At 51.7% G+C, this 19,221-nt stretch overlaps 1 protein-coding gene across 5 annotated transcripts in view; it reads right to left on the bottom strand.

Annotated features, from left to right (window-relative positions):
- The window catches only part of CYFIP1 (cytoplasmic FMR1 interacting protein 1), a 115,454-nt gene that overhangs the window by 84,981 nt on the left and 11,252 nt on the right, over positions 1–19,221 (bottom strand). For 2 of the 5 annotated variants that reach the window (XM_023197900.1, XM_023197899.1), the window contains exon 2: positions 1,972–2,140. The exons of 2 other annotated variants lie outside the window; for them this stretch is intronic. The gene's annotated coding sequence lies outside the window, so the exon portion shown is untranslated. The remainder of the gene's footprint in view (positions 1–1,971; positions 2,141–19,221) is intronic. One more of the 5 variants, XM_023197901.1, reaches the window with a different exon arrangement.

The following is a 19,221-nucleotide window of genomic DNA, read 5'->3' on the forward strand; positions in this document are numbered from 1 at the left end:
ATGTTAATAAGCATGGACTTCAAAATCCTTAGAGCAACTACTGAAGAGAGCTGTACAGCCAGGCACTGCAGTCCCAGCTACTGGAAGGCTGAGGAGAGAGGATCGCTTGAGCCCAGGACTTCAAAGCCTGCCTGGGCAACACAGTGAAATCCTGTCTCTTTAAAAAAAAAAAAAAAAACTCTTTAAAAAAAACTATCCAAAACAAAATAGATAACATATAGATAATTTAGAATAAATTAAAACAGACTACAAAATGTTTTAAAAAACCTAAAAGGAAATAAAGCAATGATAAAGATAGTGATCTAACAGAAGTCAGATAATAAAATGGTAGACCTGAATCAAAACACATTGATAATTATATTATCATAATAATCTAAAAACACCAATTAGAAGAGGTTGTCAGAAGAGATAAATAAAATCCTAACCCAACTATATTGCATCTACAAGAAACTTACTTCAAATATACTGATATAAGTAGGTAAGTTGAAAGCAAAAGGGGAAAACGGTGAACCAGGCAAGCGCTGGCCAAAAGGAAGCTGGGCGGCTATGTCAGCACCAGAGCCAGCCACACTCAGAGCGAGGAACTCATCAGAGAGGGAGAAGGAAGGGGTCAGCTCCCCAAGGAGCCAGAACAATCCTAAAGGTGAATGCACCGGCCAAAAGGCTTCCTTCCCATTACACCAGGCAAAAGCTGACAGAGCTGGAAGGAGAAATGCCGTAGCCAACCCTGAATCGGTTTCACTTTCTGTGATTTCAATTACCCGAGGTCAACTGCACTCCACAAATATTCAACGGAAAACTCCATTCACAAACAATCCGTAAGTTTTAAACTGTGCGCTGTTCTGAGTAGAGTGATAAACTCTCAGGCCGTCCTGCTCCCCGAGCCTGGGCCACGAACCATCCCCTTGTCCAGCACGTCCACGCTGTATGTGCGACCCGCTGGGGAGAACGCGGTAGCCGGCTGGGTCGCCAGCACGGGACTGGGGCGGTATCGCCAGGCTGCTGGTCAAGGTCAGCGGCAGCCTAAGGCTGCATCACAATGCCTGCTCCGCTCACCTCTCTGCCATCTCACGGCAGGCACCAAAGGGTGAGCACGGTACCATAACGTATTCTGAGAGAAAGACCACATTTACACGACTTTTATGACAGTATATTGTTAGACAACTGTTCTATTATTACTGTTGTAATCTCTTACCATGCCTAATTTACAAATTAAAGTTTATCACTGGTATGCAAGTGTGGAAAAACAGAGACTATGCAGGGTCCAGTACCGTCTCCGGGGTCAGGCATCCACAGTGGGTGCTGCTGGGCCAGTTCCACAGATACATGGAAACAATCGCAGGCCAATCCCCAATGGCGGCTGGAGACACCACCCATTTTCTCAGGAACTGATTGGAAATCAGGGAGAACAGAGGCACGGCCGCACTGCCAGCCACCTGGACCTCCCCGACACGGAAGGGAACGCCCCTGACTGCAGCAGTGATCTGCTGCATGTTCCTCACTAGAAATCTACATGTGGCAGAAACTCTCGTCCACTTCCCTCCACATGACAGCTTCCCGTTCCACACACCTCAGAAAGGAGAAGTGCAGGGCAGCCCTGGCTGGGTGGGTGCAGGGTCCAGCCCCAGCACTGCCTGCAGAGCCAGTGTGGGGGGCCTCCCCTCGGTGTCCACTCAGGCACCTCAGGGCTGATGTGGTTCCGAGGGGCCAGGCTGCCTGAGGACGTGCCTCGGTCCCACAGGGGCTGCTCCTGTTCTGCGGCTCCAGCCCAGAGTCCCACAGTCTGCCCTTTCTGCGGCCTGAACCCAGATAGTGCCAGGAGAAGCCTGGGGGCGCGTCCAGTCATGCCCGGGCCCCACGTGGGTCAACGAGAAGACAGGTTGGACCGAGCACCCTGGGAGGCCACAGAGCCCACGTGACAACAGTCCCGACCCCACGCAGCACCCACAGGGACTCGCCTTCCTCCCTCACCTCTGCCCAGGAGAGGCCAAGATGACTCGCGGTGGAGGAAGGTGGGGAGGAGATACCCAGACAGGCTCAGGAAGAACTGCTCATGCGTCAGCAGGGACCACCGATGTCGAACCCACGGAAAAACTCCAGATGCACAGCTTGTTCCAAGTTGGTGCTTGCGGACTTCTTTCTTTGAATAAAAATAACGGTATTTATGTGGTCAATGGAATGTTACCCTTAAAAGAAAGGAACTTCTGACAAGTTACAACATGGTTGAACCTTAGATCTTATGCTAAGTGAAATAAGCCGGTCACAAAAGAACAAACGCCGAATGAGTCCACTCATGTGAATTACCTAAAGCGGTCAAACTCAGAGACAGAAAGGAGAACAGTGGCAACAGGGGCTGCCTGGCGGGGCTGGGGGGGCTGGTGTTTAGTGGATACAGTTTCAGCTTGGAAAGATGAAAAGCTCTAGATGGAGACAAGTCTCGCTCTGCCGCCCAGGCTGGAGTGCAGTGGCTGGATCTCGGCTCACTGCAAGCTCCGCCTCCCAGGTTTACACCATTCTCCTGCCTCAGCCTCCCAAGTAGCTGGGACTACAGGTGCTCGCCACCTCACCCGGCTAGGTTTTTTGTATTTTTTAGTAGAGACGGGGTTTCACCGTGATGTTTCAGGTTTTTCATGATCACAGGCAGCCCTCCCACACCCACCTTGGTATATCATGCCAAGCAGCTGTCACTGCATGCTCACGGCCTCAGCCTGGCCCGCTTCCACAGGCTGTCCGTCCGTGCATCTTCCACAGATGCGAATCTGCACAGCCTCTGCCTCACCCTGGTACGCGGACTTGGAGTCACTGGCTCTAATTCCAAGTCTCCAAGGTCTCAGCCCTGGCAGCATGGGTGCAGGGTCTGGCCTTGGCACCGCCTGCACAGCCAGCGTGGGGGCCCTGGCGATGTCCACTCTACACAGGCACATCAGAGCTCATGTCTCAATCCCATCTTGCTCTGACTCCTCATAGTCCCACCTCCCAAATCTCTTCCAAGTTCATTTACTTTGCTCCGTCTGTAACTGCCGCCAGCGGACCCTGCACGGCTCATCAGCATCCCACTGCTGGAGAACAAAGGCAGTGCCTGACTCCAGCCGCCTGCACCCTGGGATTTTTTCAGCTCTCCTTTTGTCCTCCCATGAATGCCACGTCCCACGGGGATCTTCCCCCAGCACTGCCATCCAGCATGGCCTCCAGTCTCCTTCTGTGTCTACCAAGAAGCCCTCATTCCCAGGCAGGAGCACCAGGTCTGGCCTGGTCACTGCAAAGCCAGTGTGCACTGCCCCTAGCATGGAGCCTCAATTGTATCTAACCAGCCTTTATAAGTGGCTGCCACGGTGCAACTATCCAACAGCGTAATTAAAGTCATGTATTTGGAGCGGCATACAAACTGTTCTGCCAGTGCTACCAACCAGTACTTTAGAGTTTAGCAACAGGATAGTGTTTCCGTGTCTGCTGGTTCAGCTCGCATGGACAGGTACATGGATGTCCACTGCCTGGGGCCTGGTCAGAGCAGGGCAATGCGTGACCAGGCACAGAGGAAAGACCACGTGAGGACACAGAGAGAAAGTGGCCATTCACAAGCAGAGGCCAACCCTGCTGGCCCCCTGATCTCAGACTCCCAGTTCCAGAACTGAGAGAAAGAAAGTCCTGCCTGATCTGTGGTATTTTGTTAATGGGAGCCCCAGAAAATGAACACAGAGCCAAGAACAGGTAGGACAGAGTCACCCAGGCAGGACACAGATTCCCTGCGCTGTCTGCCGGGTAAGAACCCACAGGAGCTGGTATTTTGCTGATCACAAAAACAATACGTGCTCCAGGCAGAAAGAGCACACTGCTGGGAGTGAAACAAGCCAGCCAGACCTGCACGAGCTCAGCCACAAGGCGCTACTGTGCCACTTCCAGTTGCCTGTGCCCCCAGCCTCCCCAGGCGGCAAACCAACCCAGAAATAACACGCCCACCCTCAGTTTATGTCACTGAACAACATAAAGAGATGTTTTTTCCTTCCTTGACTGATTTTCTATCAGCAGCAGTTCTCAACTCTCAAATCGTATAGCTTGTCAAGATATAAAAATGAATTTAAATATGGTAGGGGAATTGCTGTTTTAACAAGCCATCGATTAGTTTATTTTGTAAATTTAAGAGATTTTAGCCGGGCGCAGTGGCTCACGCCTGTAATCCCAGCACTATGGGAGGCCGAGGCGGGTGGATCACGAGGTCGGGAGATCGAGACCATCCTGGCTAACACGGTGAAACCCCATCTCTACTAAAAGTATGAAAAAAAAATTAGCCAGGCATGGTGGCAGGCGCCTGTAGTCCCAACTACTGGGGAGGCTGAGGCAGGAGAATGGTGTGAATCCAGGAGGTGGAGCTTGCAGTGAGCTGAGATCCGGCCACTGCACTCCAGCCTGGGCGACAGAGCGAGACTCCATCTCAAAAAAAAAAAAAAAGAGTTTTTAAAAATGAAGATTTCAAAGGAGGGCATACTGATCATACTTTGCTGCTCTTCCAGTGATGTCCTCAGAGTCCCAGGTCAGTCTCTGAGTGTCTCGTGGTTTGGATGCTCCTCTGCTCTAGGCAGCTGCAGGGCAGTTTGCAGAGTGAGCAGCATCCACCGGGCGGCGGCAGACTGGCTGGGCGTCTGAGCTCACACCATGCTGCACACCTCACTCACCTGCTCGACCATGGAACCCCAGGTGGGCTTCAGGGGACCCACGGTGGGCAAGAGGCAAAGGTTCCCAGTGCCACCCACTGGAAGGGCAGTGTCCACAGGGCATGCTGGGGGCCCCATGTGTCCATCTCCTTCCTTCCACATGTTACTGGCTGCCCCTCAGCCTCAGATCCACACAGATGCAGTCTCAAGAAGTGGTCCTCACAGCTGCCTTAAGGTGGAGGTCACCCTGACGCACTGGCAAATCAGTGGAGGGAGGCTGGGTGGGGTCGCCAGCTGCCCCGGGACCCACAGCCGCAGAGCAAGGATGAGAACCGCCCCAACCCAGTGCCGTGTGCCCACCCCGGGCGTCAAAGCCAGAGGTACAGAGGGCCACTTTCCAAGGGCGAGTGTAGGTGCTGGAGACCGGCTCAGGCTTGAGGGGCAGGACAGAGGCAGCACGGAGCTGGAGCCGCAGACAGAGCTGCCCCGGGGTGGGCAGGCAGCAGGGGCCGGGGAGGCAGGAGAGCAGGGTCAAGGACCCAACCCCTCTCCTGCCCTGCTGGCCCCAGCAGAGCCCTGAGGATGCTGGAGAACACTGGGGACAGCAGGCCAAGGGCAAAGGCAAAGGAGGCACGTGCCAGTGCTTCCACCAACTAGAAAATGGGCAGATCCGCCCAGCCTCCTGGTCCTTAGCCCGTCCAGATGTGGCCAGCCCTCACCACATTCCCCCTGCAAGCTCATGGGCTCAGGGCATCAGCCAGTGCCTCCTCATGCTGCCCTCGGGGAACCAGTTCCCAGAGAGGCCCCGGACCCCAGTTCTCCACACAGCGGACATCCCAGAAGATGGGAGAGTGATTTCTGTAAAACCTCACAGTCATCACATGCTTCAAAACAAAGAACAGTGAATCACAGAATTTTTTTCTTAATGTAATTTGGGGCTGCGCACAGTGGCTCACGCCTGTAATCCTAGCACTGGAGGAGGCCAAAGCGGGCAGATCACTTAAGGTCAGGAGTTTGAGACCAGCCTGGGCAACACGGCAAAACCTTGTCTCTACTAAAAATACACAAATCAGCTGGGCATGGTGGTGGGTGCCTGTAATCCCAGCTACTTGGGAAACTGAGGCAGGAGAATCACTTGAACCCAGGAGACAGAGGTTGTAGTGAGCTGAGATCGTGCCCCTGCACTCCAGCCTAGGTGACAGAGTGAGACTCTGTCTCAAAAATAAATAAATAAATAAAATAAATGTGATCTGGTCCTTTTCCCTGTGTCTGGGCAGCATGAGGGCAGGTGGCTGGGAAGAAAGAGATGTCTCTTGTGCTCAGCAGGTAGCTCAGTCAGCAGGTCATAACCCTGAGTCCTGGTATAACTCAACAGTCTTGAAAATGAAAGACACTAGGCTGCAAAAAATAAAATAAATAAATGGAAATTAAAGCAGCCAAGACTAACTTTAACCTGGAAGCAGAGGTGGTGCCAACAGATTAAAAGGGAAAAGGAGGCCGGGCACAGTGGCTCAAGCCTGTAATCCCAGCACTTTGGGAGGCCAAGACGGGCGGATCACCAGGTCAGGAGATCGAGACCATCCTGGCTAACATGGTGAAACCCCGTCTCTACTAAAAAAAATACAAAAAACTAGCCGGGCGAGGTGGCAGGCCTCTGTAGTCCCAGCTACTCGGGAGGCTGAGGCAGGAGAATGGCATAAACCCGGGAGGCGGAGCTTGCAGTGAGCTGAGATCCAGCCACTGCACTCCAGCCCGGGCGACAGAGCGAGACTCCCTCTCAAAAAAAAAAAAAAAAAAAAGGGAAAAGGAAAAAAGTTTGTGTGTACGAGTGTCTCTGTGTGTGAGAGTGTGTGTCTTCAATAAGCCAGCACCCCTGGGAGAACACAGGCCCCGTGGAAAACCGGCCTCAGACACCAGACAAAACAAAGAAGTCAAACGAGACAGGGGCTTCGGAGACAGGCCTCTCAGGGGAGGCTCAGGGGCAGGTGGCCGGGAAGGGTGGGGGCTGCTAAAGGGGGAACGGGCGGGCCATACCATCCAGATGGCCCCACGGCCGCCCCAAAACAGCAGTGTGCATGCGGCCACTCTGGCCAGGCCCAGGCCCCTAAGGTGCCGGCAAGCGCACAGCAGAATGGTGGCTGCACACACAGGGACAACGTGCACTGCCCGCTCCACCTAGCCCCTGGCCACGGAGGGACCTTGTATTTTACCAGATTAGAGGATAAACTTTTGAGACGTATTTACTTCTCTTTCCAACCCAGGTCAAGAGGCAGCTTTTCACTGGGACCGAACAGTCGTCTCCGTAGGTGTAAAAATAGAAACTGCCAAGACGGCTCAACACCAAGGTTGCAGAACGTGGAGAAGCCACAGTCCAGAAAATGCAGAAGCGAAGGCATGGGCGCCATGCAGGCGGCGGTGCTGTGGCAGGCGGCAGGCCGATGCTAACTCCGATGCTAACTCCGCCACTGCGCCCCGCGCCGACAGAGGTGCAGAGATGCTTTGCTAGAAAGAGGGTCTTCCCAGCATTTCCAAACCAGCCATTTAAAAATTTTACAACTTGTGGCCGGGCGCGGTGGCTCAAGCCTGTAATCCCAGCATTTCGGGAGGCCGAGGCGGGCGGACCACGAGGTCAGGAGATCAAGACCATCTTGGCTAACACGGTGAAACCCCGTCTCTACTAAAAATATAAAAAATTAGCCGGGCATGGTGGCGGACGCCTGTAGTCCCAGATACTAGGGAGGCTGAGGCAGGAGAATGGCGTGAACCCGGGAGGCGGAGCTTGCAGTGAGCTGAGATCGCGCCACTGCACTTCAGCCTGGGCGACACAGCGAGACTCCGTCTCAAAAAAAAAAAATTTTTTTTACAACTTGTAAGCATTCCACTTGTCCAACTAAACAGCATAATCAAAGACAAACTATGAAATGTTTCTGCAAACGTGCGCAAGGCATGAGCTGATTTTCTTCCTCTTCTATATGCAAAATGATGGCACTTTCCAGAAAACTAGAAACTTCTAATATTTTTGAGCAATCTGTTCATGTAAAATAGGCATAAAATAAATCATCGTAAGAAGAAAAGCATACTTCGCCGTCCCTTTCTCTCCCAGGCGTAGAAAGAATGTGGAATGTGCCCTTTTGTATTTCCAAGCAAGGGACCGCGCCAGCATGGCTGCAGCTGGTTTTCCCCGGGTTAAATGGCCTGACGGCAGGGCTGCAGCATAGAGACAGGCTGTCATGACCAGCAAGGCAAAAAGTGCAGAGTTAAAAACCAATATAGGCCGGGCGCGGTGGCTCAAGCCTGTAATCCCAGCACTTTGGGAGGCCAAGGCGGGCAGATCACGAGGTCAGGAGATCGAGACCATCCTGGCTAACACGGTGAAACCCCGTCTCTACTAAAAAATACAAAAAAAACTAGCCGGGCGAGGTGGCGGGCGCCTGTAGTCCCAGCTACTCGGGAGGCTGAGGCAGGAGAATGGCGTGAATCCGGGAGGCGGAGCTTGCAGTGAGCCGAGATCCAGCCACCGCACTCCAGCCTGGGCGACAGAGCGAGACTCCGTCTCAAAAAATAAAAATAAAAATAAAACCAATATAACATCTTCTAGCCTAGCTTTATTACTGAAGTAATTTGATTTTTTTTTTTTGAGATGGAGTCTTGTTCTTGTCTCCCAGGCTAGAGTGCAGTGGCGCAATCTTGGCTCACTGCAACCTCTGCCTCCCAGGTTCAAGCAATTTTCCTGCCTCAGCCTCTCGAGTAGCTGGTATTACAGGCACACGCCACCACACCCAGCTAATTTTTGTATTTTTGGTAGAGACAGGGTTTCACCATGTTGGTCAGGCTGGTCTTGAACTCCTGATCTCAGGTGATCTGCCTGCCTCGGCCTCTACAGGTGCTGGGATTACAAGTGTGAGGTAATCTTTTTGTAATGCACAAAAACTTCAAATTCCATTCTCAAAACCAGCTCAAAAGAACGGCCTCATCAACAAAGAAACAGAAATCAAGTTTGAAAATCACAATGAGGTGCTGATGTCTAAGACAGAGTGTGCCAAGGAACCCTGAGAGACAGTGCATGTCCCCAAGCCACACGGCCTCCGCCCCCCACCCTCGGGCTGCAGCCCCTTCAGCCAGGGTCAGGCTGCCTCTGGGAGTGGTCTCCCAACACCAGGTGGTCTCGCAACCTCCTAACATGGCCCCCCAGACGTCCCGCTACCTTCCCGTGCAGCCTGACCGCCTCTGATCCCCCAGGCGCTGCCAAACCTGCGCTCACCTCTTCCTGTCACTCTCCTGCTCACTTTCACTGGCCCTTCTGCCTACAGCTGTGGTTTTCTTTTCTTTTTTTTTTTTTTGAGACGGGGTCTCGCTCTGTCGCCCAGGCTGGAGTGCAGTGGCCGGATCTCAGCTCACTGCAAACTCCGCCTCCCGGGTTCCCGCCATTCTCCTGCCTCAGCCTCCCGAGTAGCTGGGACTACAGGCGCCGCCACCTCGCCCGGCTAGTTTTTTGTATTTTTTAGTAGAGATGGGGTTTCACCGTGTTAGCCAGGATGGTCTCCAACTCCTGACCTCGTGATCCGCCCGTCTCGGCCTCCCAAAGTGCTGGGACTACAGGCTTGAGCCACTGCGCCCGGCCAACAGCTGTGGTTTTCAAACCATGCACCATGAAACCCCAGAGTGCCCCAACACAGCAAGGGAGAGCAGTTGTCTTTATCTGTCAAATTTGTATGAAAAGACTACTCTGATGCTAACATAATTAATAAAAGGCAGAGAAGGGGTCCAGTATTCCACAGAATAAAGTCTCAATCGCTCACAGAACACCCAAGGGCCTCCCTCGTGTCCCACACCCCTGGGCCATGGAGGACCCGCTGCGCCATCCACCATTTCCACTGCCCCAGGTGGAGCCCTCAGGACAATGAGACACGCACCTCAGCCCAGGGCTGGGCTGCCAGGCACACAGATGAGCTCGGGGAAGCCCCACTGGCCCATGTGGCAGATACCTGGGTTGCGCAGGCATCTGGCTGGTGGAGGGGCTGTTTCTCTCCTACCTGTGTGCACCTGGGCTGCACACACACAGCATGACCGATGACGGAGTGTTCCTCGACAACGGCCATTCCCTCATCGTTCACCCGGATCCAGGACATGTGTAAAAGGCACAAAGGGAAGAGGACGGCGTTTCCCACTCCACCTACTCTTTCTGTTGGAGCAGACCCACCACGGCCGTCTCCGGGAGGACAGTCACACCACAGAGGGGCACTCCCAAGCTCAGGAGAAGAGTGGGGGTCACCACTCACAGATGCCGACACTGAGTACGGAAGGGCAGGGAGGCTGCCACAGCCCCACGGCCTGCCTCACGTGCCTCAGTGGCGTGGCCTGTGTGGCCAGGAAGTCCCGCCTGCTCAGGAGGCCATGTGCTCAGCTGGACACCAGGCATGGCCTCGGGCGCTTGGCAAAGCAATTCCACCGCTGGCCATCCTGGCTGGGGTTTCTCAGCCGGCTCTGATTCCTGCGGCTTGACGGGAAGGGAACTGGCTGCTGCCCACCTTGTCCCCCACCTTATCACTGTGCCCGACAGACCGTGTATCTGCTGGGTCCTGTGGCGCACGGCTGAGGAACAGGCCTATGGGCAACAGAGCCCCGTGCTTCCCCTCCCCACCAGCCCCGCAGGTTCTCCTCTCAGGGCCCAGGAGGGTGCAGGTTGACGACCAAAGGCTACATGGCAGCCACCAGATTGTCTTCACCCAGCATCCGCACCTACTGATGTGCCTGTTCTTCTCTCCTTGTCTCTCCCTCCCCCAGTAAGGACCTGGACCCCCGAATCCCCACCTGGCTGGCCTGGGCGTGGCCTGGCCCCGCCAGGGTCTGGCACAGCCCAGTAGCAGCCCAGCACTTCTCCTGCACCAAGTACACCCACGAGGGGCTGCAGGCTCCCTCACTGCGCCTGGCCTGTGGACCAAGTGTCTCCCAGGCTCCCCCACTGCACCTGGCCTGTGGTCTGAGTGTCTCCCAGGCTCCCCCACTGTACCCAGCCTGTAGTCTGAGTGTCTCCCAGGCTCCCCACTGCACCCGGCCTGTGGGCCGAGCATCTCCCAGGATCCCCTACTGCCTCCAGCCTGAGGTCAAGCCCACGACCTTAGCTACCACCTACACTACACCTCACTCCCCAATCTCTATCAAGGGTCCCACTATCAAGACACTTGGGCTGGAAGCACCAGCATCAACCTCGCCAGCTTCCTCCACATGCACCAAGAGACCACACAGTTCCCACGCAGTGGGGTGGTCTGTGCCCACGGGTGCCCCATTTCAGCAGGCTCATGCTGTGGGATGTCCCAGGCACCTCGCCGGAAAAGTCCCTGCAGAGGCGGGAGCTCTGCACGCGGGCAGTGCGACAGAACATCCCCAGTGACTGTGAACCAAGCAGGGATCTAAGCGGGAGCTTCTCAGGTAAACCAGAATCCTGATCTTAAAGCCAGCTCCCTCCCAGTCTTCATGAAAACTGTGGGAAAGGTGTCCAGGCCATCTAGCTATCCATCAAAGGAACAAAAGCAGAGAGCAGCTCTTTCACTGAGGTCATATAAATCTTTTCCATTATTCCAGCGACACCTGCACATTCAGGACACGTGAAGGAAACACCACTGGCCCATGCATGAACCATGCAGCCTGCTTCGGGGCTGCCTGCCCTCCTCCTGCTTAGGCCTGAGGCAAGCCTGACAGTACCACATCTGCGCAGAAAAGCCTGGAGTGTGTTTTCAGATGCCTTTCCTAGCAGCACATCCCAGGAGGTTTCTTAGGCCACACAATGTCTTTAAAGCTGCAGGTGGCTTTGGGCCAGGTGCTCTCCTATGGGGGCCATGAACAAGGTGGAGCCGGACACCAGCACGGTGCTTCCCAACAGAATCCAGGGGTCACTTCTGCTTTTGTAATTTAATCTGAATGTCCTTTTAATTTGTATTTCTTTTATTTATTTATTTATTACTTTATTTATTTTTAAGATGGAGTCTCACTGTCACCCAGGCTGGAGTGCAAGTAGCACGGTCTCAGCTCACTGCAACCTCCGCCTCCTGTGTTCAAGTGATTCTCTTGCCTCAGCCTCCCAAGTAGCTGGGATGACAGGCATGCGCCACCATGCTGGGCTAAGTTTTGTATTTTTAGTATTTTTAGTGTTTAGTAGTAATTTATTTAGTAGTAATTTTGTATTTTTAGTAGAGACAGGGTTTCACCATGTTGGCCAGGCTGGTCTCGAACTCCTGACCTCAAGTGATCTGCCAGCTTTGGCCTCCCAAAGTGCTGGGATTGCAGGCACGAGCCACTGTGCCTGGCCTTAATTTTCATTTATTTTACTATCACTGAGATGAAGCATATTTCTATGCATTAACCAGTCTGTTTTTCTTCTTGAGACAGGGTCTCACTGTCGACCAGGCTGAAGTGCAGTGGTGATCACGGCTTACTACAGCCTCAACTTCTCAGGCTCAAGTGATCCTCCCACCTCAGCCCCCCAGGTAGCTGGGACTACAAGCGTGCACCACCACGTCTGGCTAATTTTTTTGAATTTTAGTAGAGACAGGGTCTTGCCATGTTGCCCAGGCTGGTCTTGAACTCCTGAGCTCAAGTGATCCTCCAGCCTTGGCCTCCCAAAGATGCTGAAATTACAGGCACGAGCCACTTCCCCCTGCCTATTTTTCATTTGTAACTTGCCAGCTTGGGTTGTTTGCCTCTTTGTTTTTTTTAAATCCTTGGAATCTTGGTATTTTCTTCAGCAACTGACAGATGGACTTACTATACTAACAACATTAAAGATATTAAAGCTTTGGAGAGTTGGTACAAAACTTTTTCCAGGTCAAGTTACTTTCTTTTTCATTTCATTTACTATTTTCTTTGAAACTAAGTTTTAACTTTTTATCATATCAGCCTTTCCCTTTGGAATTTCCTGTTTCACTTCTAAATTTACCAAGGAGGAAGAACTCTGCCAGCCCAGGCCCAGGGAAGGAAGCGGTTTATAATCATAGCCCCAGTTTCTGCAAATTGCTGTCGCCACAATAGAAACTAAACAACTGATCAGGTGAGAAACAGTATCAAGGCAGCACACTATAGCTAATCTCAGAGAGTTAATTTAAAAGTAATCTTGAGATCAATAAAAATTTCAGCAAACTGACTGGTAGTAGGATTTTTAAAACTGGGCCTCAGATATATAACAATTCTTGGACTCTGACCTGCTCTCAACATAATTAGTAATGTTTAATGATGTCGAAGACGTGCGAACCCACTACCCACACCGAAAGGCAGAGTCCTGCTTGTGATCCACAGTGAGCCCCTGTTGGCAACCCCAGGCATCGATCCCCTGCTTAAACTGTATCTCATCTATATTCTTTTTTTTTTTTTTTTTGAAATGGAGTTTCACTCTTGCTACCCAGGCCGGAGTGCAATGGTGCAATCTCAACTCACTGCAACCTCCGCCTCCCGGGTTCAAGTGATTCTCGTGCCTCAGCCTCCTGAGTAGCTGGGATTACAGGCATGTGCCACCACGCCCGACTTTTTTTCTTCTTAGAGGGAGTTTTGCTCTTGTTGCCCAGGCTGGAGTGCAATGGCACGATCTCGGCTCACTGCAATCTCTACCTCCCGGGTTCAAGTGATTTCTCCTGCCTCAGCCTCCCGAGTAGCTGGGATTGCAGGCATGCACCATCACGCCTGGCTAATTTTGTATTTTTAGTAGAGACGAGTTTTTCCATGTTGGTCAGGTTGGTCTCGAACTCCCGACCTCAGGTGATCCACCCACCTTGGCCTCCCAAAGTGCTGGGATTACAGGCCTGAGCTACCGCGCCCGGCCAATTTTGTATTTTATTTTTTTAGTAGAGGCAGGGTTTCTCCATGTTGGTCAAGCTGGTCTCGAACTCCCAATCTCAGGTGATCCTCCCAACCTCAGGTGATCCACCCACCTCGGCCTCCCAAAGTGCTGAGATTACAGGCGTGAGCCACTGCGTCCAGCCATAGCTCATTTATATTCTTAAAAAGCATCTTTTAGTTGAGTTGTTATAAAAGGGATATCATCGATAGTCACCTGACCTATTCATGCCATGCCCACTGCTATGACGAGACGCAGGCACACTGCCATGCGGAGCTCCTGGAGCACCATTTTGACATGTGCGTGCTATTCCACGCAACCCACAAGCCAGGCTGCCTATCCTGTCTCCTGCTGCTCAGAACCAACGCCATTGCGGACACTTGGCTGTCACTACCCGTGAGGAACATTCTTACACATGAACACCTGGGCAACACATTCTCCAGCACAAGGCTCAGCAAGCATTTTCTAAGCAGGGCCATCAGTGGACAAGCGTCCTGTGGTACACAAGAGAACGTCCTCATTCTTAGGAAATAGACACCGATGTGTTTAGAGGTAAAGGGCCACAAGTGGAGAGAGAAGTGTCTGAATTGTGTTCTTTGTCCTATTTTTATTTTTGCAATGTTTTGTAAGTTTGATGTTATTTAAAATGAGTAAGAAAGGCTGGGCGCAGTGGCTCACGCCTGTAATCTCAGCACTTTGTGGGGCAGAGGCGGGTGATCACCTGAGGTTGGGCGTTCGAGACCAGCCTGACCAATATGGATAAACCCTGTCTCTATTAAAAATACAAAATTAGCCAGGCGTGGTGGCAGATGCCTGTAATCCCAGCTACTCGGGAGGCTGAGGCAGGAGAATTGCTTGAACCCAGGAGGTGGAGGTTGCAGTGAGCCGAGATCACGCCACTGCACTCCAGCCTCGGCGACAAGAGCAAAACTCTGTCTCAAAAAATAATAATAATAAAATAAAATAAGAATGAAATATCCCTGTGAAAACTTTTTGTGAACACAAGGGAAAGGAATGTGAAACGTCTGGAACAGACTTGCCCCGACTCTCCAAGCGCAAGCGTGTTTTGGTCACCCCTCACTCCTATGGCCCCAGGCAGGCTGGACACTGGCACATATCGCAAGCTGAACCCATCTCACCGGCCAGAGCACGGCTGCAACATGCCCGCGTCTGCCCAGAGGAAGGTTTTGCCCAGAGTGACACACTGCTGCGCAGAAAGCTTTTAACCCCCAGTTGTGAGAGGTGCCTGGGCACCACACCTTCATAAGGACGGCCTGTAGAAAGGACCTTCCAGGCCCAGTCAGCCAGGGAGTAAACATCAGTGTTATAATCAGAATGCTTCAGATCATTGCAAAAGAGCTAGGTTTTGTTTTCTGTGGATGGGTCAAACTAATTTATTATGAGACAGAAACTACAGACTGGCATGTTTTTATATAAATTAAGGTACTGTTGACAAATAAAAACTGTATATACTTACTGCACACAATGAGAGGTTTACACACACGCACACCTTGTGGAACAGTTAAATCGAGCCATTCTGCACATCTGTCACTTCACAGACTTTTTTTTGTTGTTGTTCCTTTCTGGAGCAAGAACAGCTACTTTCCCAGCCAGGTGACGAGCTTAAAATATGTGAACCTTACCCCACCCCCATGCAGAGTGAGTCCACGCCTCATCACACCCACCCACCCACACACACACACACACACACACCCTGGCAGCCCCGCCCAACCCCACCCCCATGCAGTGAGTCCACGCCGCCTCATCTCTCACACACAGACACGCGCGCGCACACACTCAGCAGCCCCCCCCACCCCCCCCCTGCGCAGAGTGAGTCCACGCCGCCTCATCTCTCTCACACACACACACACACACTCGGCAGCCCCGCCAGCAGACTCTGCAGCCTAGAAGGCAGGAGGCAGCCTCCAGCCCCAGCAAGAAGGCAGGTCTCAGCCTTTGGCTGACCTCTGCCACGGTGCCCCAGGCCAGGAGGGCAGTTTCCCCTGCCTGGCAGCTCCCCGGGGAGTTGGGAACCAAGTGCAGCCAGCAAAGATGCCACAGGCACCTCAGACACAGGGCTCCACGTTCCCTCCGGGAAAAAAGGACCCCACCCTGTCCTCAACCCCCTTTAACACCAGCACATCTCAGCCGCTTGCACTTCATGAAGCCTTGGGGTGTCTGAGCTCATTTAACCCCTTCTTTAGAGATGGCGAAATTGAGGGCCAGAGAAAGTGATATGTCCAAATTCACAGAGCCGAGAAATGGGAGGAGATGGACTCCAACCCCAGCCCCGTCGGCCTGCCCAGATGGGTTATTTGCAGCAATCCCCATTCTATTTCCTTCTTTTTAAAGGTTGAATAGTATTCCACTGTGTGTGTGTGTGTGTACACATATATTAATAAACATACCAAGATATAGACAACACAAAAAGTGCTAGATTTTACTTAAAAATACTCTAAACTTAAAATTACTTAAAAATACCCTAAATTGGCCGGGTGTGGTGGCTCATGCCTGTAATCCCAGCACTTTGGGAGGCCAAGGTGGGCGGATCATGAGGTCAGGAGATCGAGACCATCTTGGCTAACACGGTGAAACCCCATCTCTACTAAAAATACAAAAAATTAGCTGGGTGTGGTGGCGGGTGCCTGTAGTCCCAGCTACTCGGGAGGCTGAGGCAGGAGAATGGCGGGAACCCGGGAGGCGGAGCTTGCAGTGAGCTGAGATCCGGCCACTGCACTCCAGCCTGGGCAACAGAGCGAGACTCTGTCTCAAAAAAAAAAAAAAAAAAAAAACCTAAATTGCTGGCCAGGCTTGGTGGCTTATACCTGTAATCCCAACACTCTGGGCGTCCAAGGCAAGTGGATCACCTGAGGTCAGGAGTTCAAGACAAGCCTGGCCAACATGGCAAAGCCTCATCTCTACTAAAAATACAAAAATTAGCCAGGTGTGATGGTGGGCGCCTGTAATCTCAGCTACTTGGGAGGCTGAGGCAGGAGATTCACTCGAACCTGTAAGGCAGAGGTTGTGGTGAGCTGAGACGGTATCACTGAACCATTATTCTGTTGATGTAAACCTGGATACACAAATACTCTTACCCAGAGTGTTCGCTGCAGTAACACACTGCACAGGAGTATGGCCTGGGAGCGACAGGTTCTGCCGTGCAGCCTAGGTGAGGAGCAGCCGGTACCATCTGGGGGTGTACGTGCACTTTGTGATGCCCACACAATGACAAAAGTGCCTAACCATGCATTTCTCAGAACGTATCCCTGTTGGCAAGTGATGCATGACTGTGATTCCTCGGAATGACAGAAGCAAATACTAGAGCTCCTGTATTTTTATCTAACAGCGATGAGGAATTAGGCTTCCCTAGTAGCTGACACACCAGGCCCCAGCCCCTTCCCTCTGCCCTGGCGTCCCTAGAGAGCAGCAGGCGCCTGTGGCTCTGAGAGTTCAGGGGTGCCCCATCAACCAGGACTTGGCCCAGGGGATCAAAGGGTGATAATGACAAGCCCATGTTTTAATGAAAGAAACTGTTATGGGCTGAACTGTGTGCCCTCAAAATTTGTGTGTTGAAGCCTTAACCCCATCCCCAGGACCTCAGAATGCCTCCGTTCTTTACAGAGACAATTAAGTTAAAAGGAAGCCATCAGGGTGGGCCCTGATCCACTGGGACCCGGTCCTTACAAGACAAGATTAGGCAGGCGCGGTGGCTCACTTCTGTAATCTCAACGCTTTGGGAGGCCGAGGCAGGTGGATCACCTGAGGTCCAGCGTTCGAGATCAGCCTGACCAACATGGAGAAACCTCATCTCTACTAAAATAACATAGAAAATTAGCCAGGCGCAGTGGCGCATGCCTGTAGTCCCAGCTACTCAGAAGGCTGAGGCAGGAGAATCACTTGAACCTAGGAGGCAGAGGTTGCGGTGAGCCCAGATCATGCCATTGCATTCCAGCCTGGGCAATGAGAGCGAAACTCCATCTCCAAAAAAAAAAAAAAAAGGCAAGGAGAATAGGACACAGACCCACACGGAGTGGGGATTACAGGTGTGAACCACTGCTCTTTTTCAGAATGGCTTAGCTATTTGTGAACTTTTATTCTTCTATAGACATTTTAGAAGCAGGATGGTAAACTTAAAAAAAAAAAAAAAAAGGCCAGGCGCAGTGGCTTATGCCTGTAATCCCAACACTTAGGGAGGCCAAGCCGGGTGGATCACTTGAGGTCAGGAGTTCAAGACCAGCCTGACCAACATGGTGAAACCCCACGTCTACTAAAAATACAAAATTAGCTGGGCGTGGTGTCGCACGCCTGTAATCCCAGCTACTCGGGAGGCTGAGGCAGGAGAATCGCTTGAACCCAGCAGGTGGAGGTTGCAGTGAGCCAAGATTACACCATTGCACCCCAGCCCGGGCAACAAGAACAAAACTTTATCTCAAAATAATAAAAAATTTAAAAAATCCAGCTGGAGTTTTTATTGGGATTGCAGAGAATTTATAGATCTAATTTGGGGAGGCTTGATTGCCTTAACATAATAGCAGCTACATTTATCGTAAGTTTTTATCTTTTACTAGAGTTTGGAATTTTTTTTTAAAGATCTCCAGTGTTCATTTTTTAATTTCTACATATGTTATAGTTTTTATTTTTGTGAATGATGCCTCTTTATTCCTGATGTAAAAGAAATAATACTGGTTTCTGTAAGTTGTCCTTACATGCAGCGTTTTTGCTGAATTCTCATATTATTGTAATAGTTGATTCCATTCGGTTTCTTATATAGATCGTTAGTATCATCTGCAAATATTGATGGTTTTATCTCTTCGTTCTAGTTCTTATGCCTGTATCTTCTCTGTGACATGATGATCAAATCTCTTTTCTGGCCAGGCACGGTGGCTCAAGCCTGTAATCCCAGCACTTTGGGAGGCCGAGACGGGCGGATCACGAGGTCAGGAGATCGAGACCATCCTGGCTAACACAGTGAAACCCCATCTCTACTAAAAAAAATACAAAAACCTAGCCGGGCGAGGTGGCGGGTGCCTGTAGTCCCAGCTACTCGGGAGCTCGGGAGGCTGAGGCAGGAGAATGGCGTAAACCCGGGAGGCGGAGCTTGCAGTGAGCTGAGATCCCGCCACTGCACTCCAGCCCGGGCAACACAGCGAGACTCCGTCTCAAAAAAAAAAAATCTCTTTTCTGGCCCAGCAGCCCAGTCGCTACTAGTCCGTAGCAGAAGCAACAGCTCATAGGAGTGGGCTTCCTGGACAACTCGGTCTCATCGTAATGGGGGTTATACCTGAAACTCCTCTGTTAAGTGTGATGGTTGTTTGGTATCAGTTCAGGGTATGTGGCCTTTATCAAATTAAGACAATTTCGACCGCGCACGGTGGCTCACGCCTGTAATCCCAGCACTTTGGGAGGCCGAGGTGGGTGAATCACCTGAGGTCGGGAGTTGGAGATTCCCCATCGCTACAAAAAAAAAAAAAAAACAAAATTAGCCGGGCGTGGTGGCACATGCCTGTAATCCCAGCTACTCGGGAGGCTGAGACAGGAGAATCGCTTGGACCCGGGAGGCAGAGGTTGCAGTGAGCCGAGATTGTGCCATTGCACTCCAGCCTGGGCAACAAGAGCAAAACTCTGTCTGAAAAAAAAAAAAAAAAAGACAATTTCCTTCTATCCCTTTTTTTCTAGAAGTCTTTAATCATAAATAAACGTTGAATTTTTATTAAATGCTATTATTTATCTGTGAGATAATCTCATAAC

The sequence above is a fragment of the Piliocolobus tephrosceles genome, chromosome 6, assembly GCF_002776525.5.
Source record: "Piliocolobus tephrosceles isolate RC106 chromosome 6, ASM277652v3, whole genome shotgun sequence".
Taxonomy (NCBI): Eukaryota; Metazoa; Chordata; class Mammalia; order Primates; family Cercopithecidae; genus Piliocolobus; species Piliocolobus tephrosceles.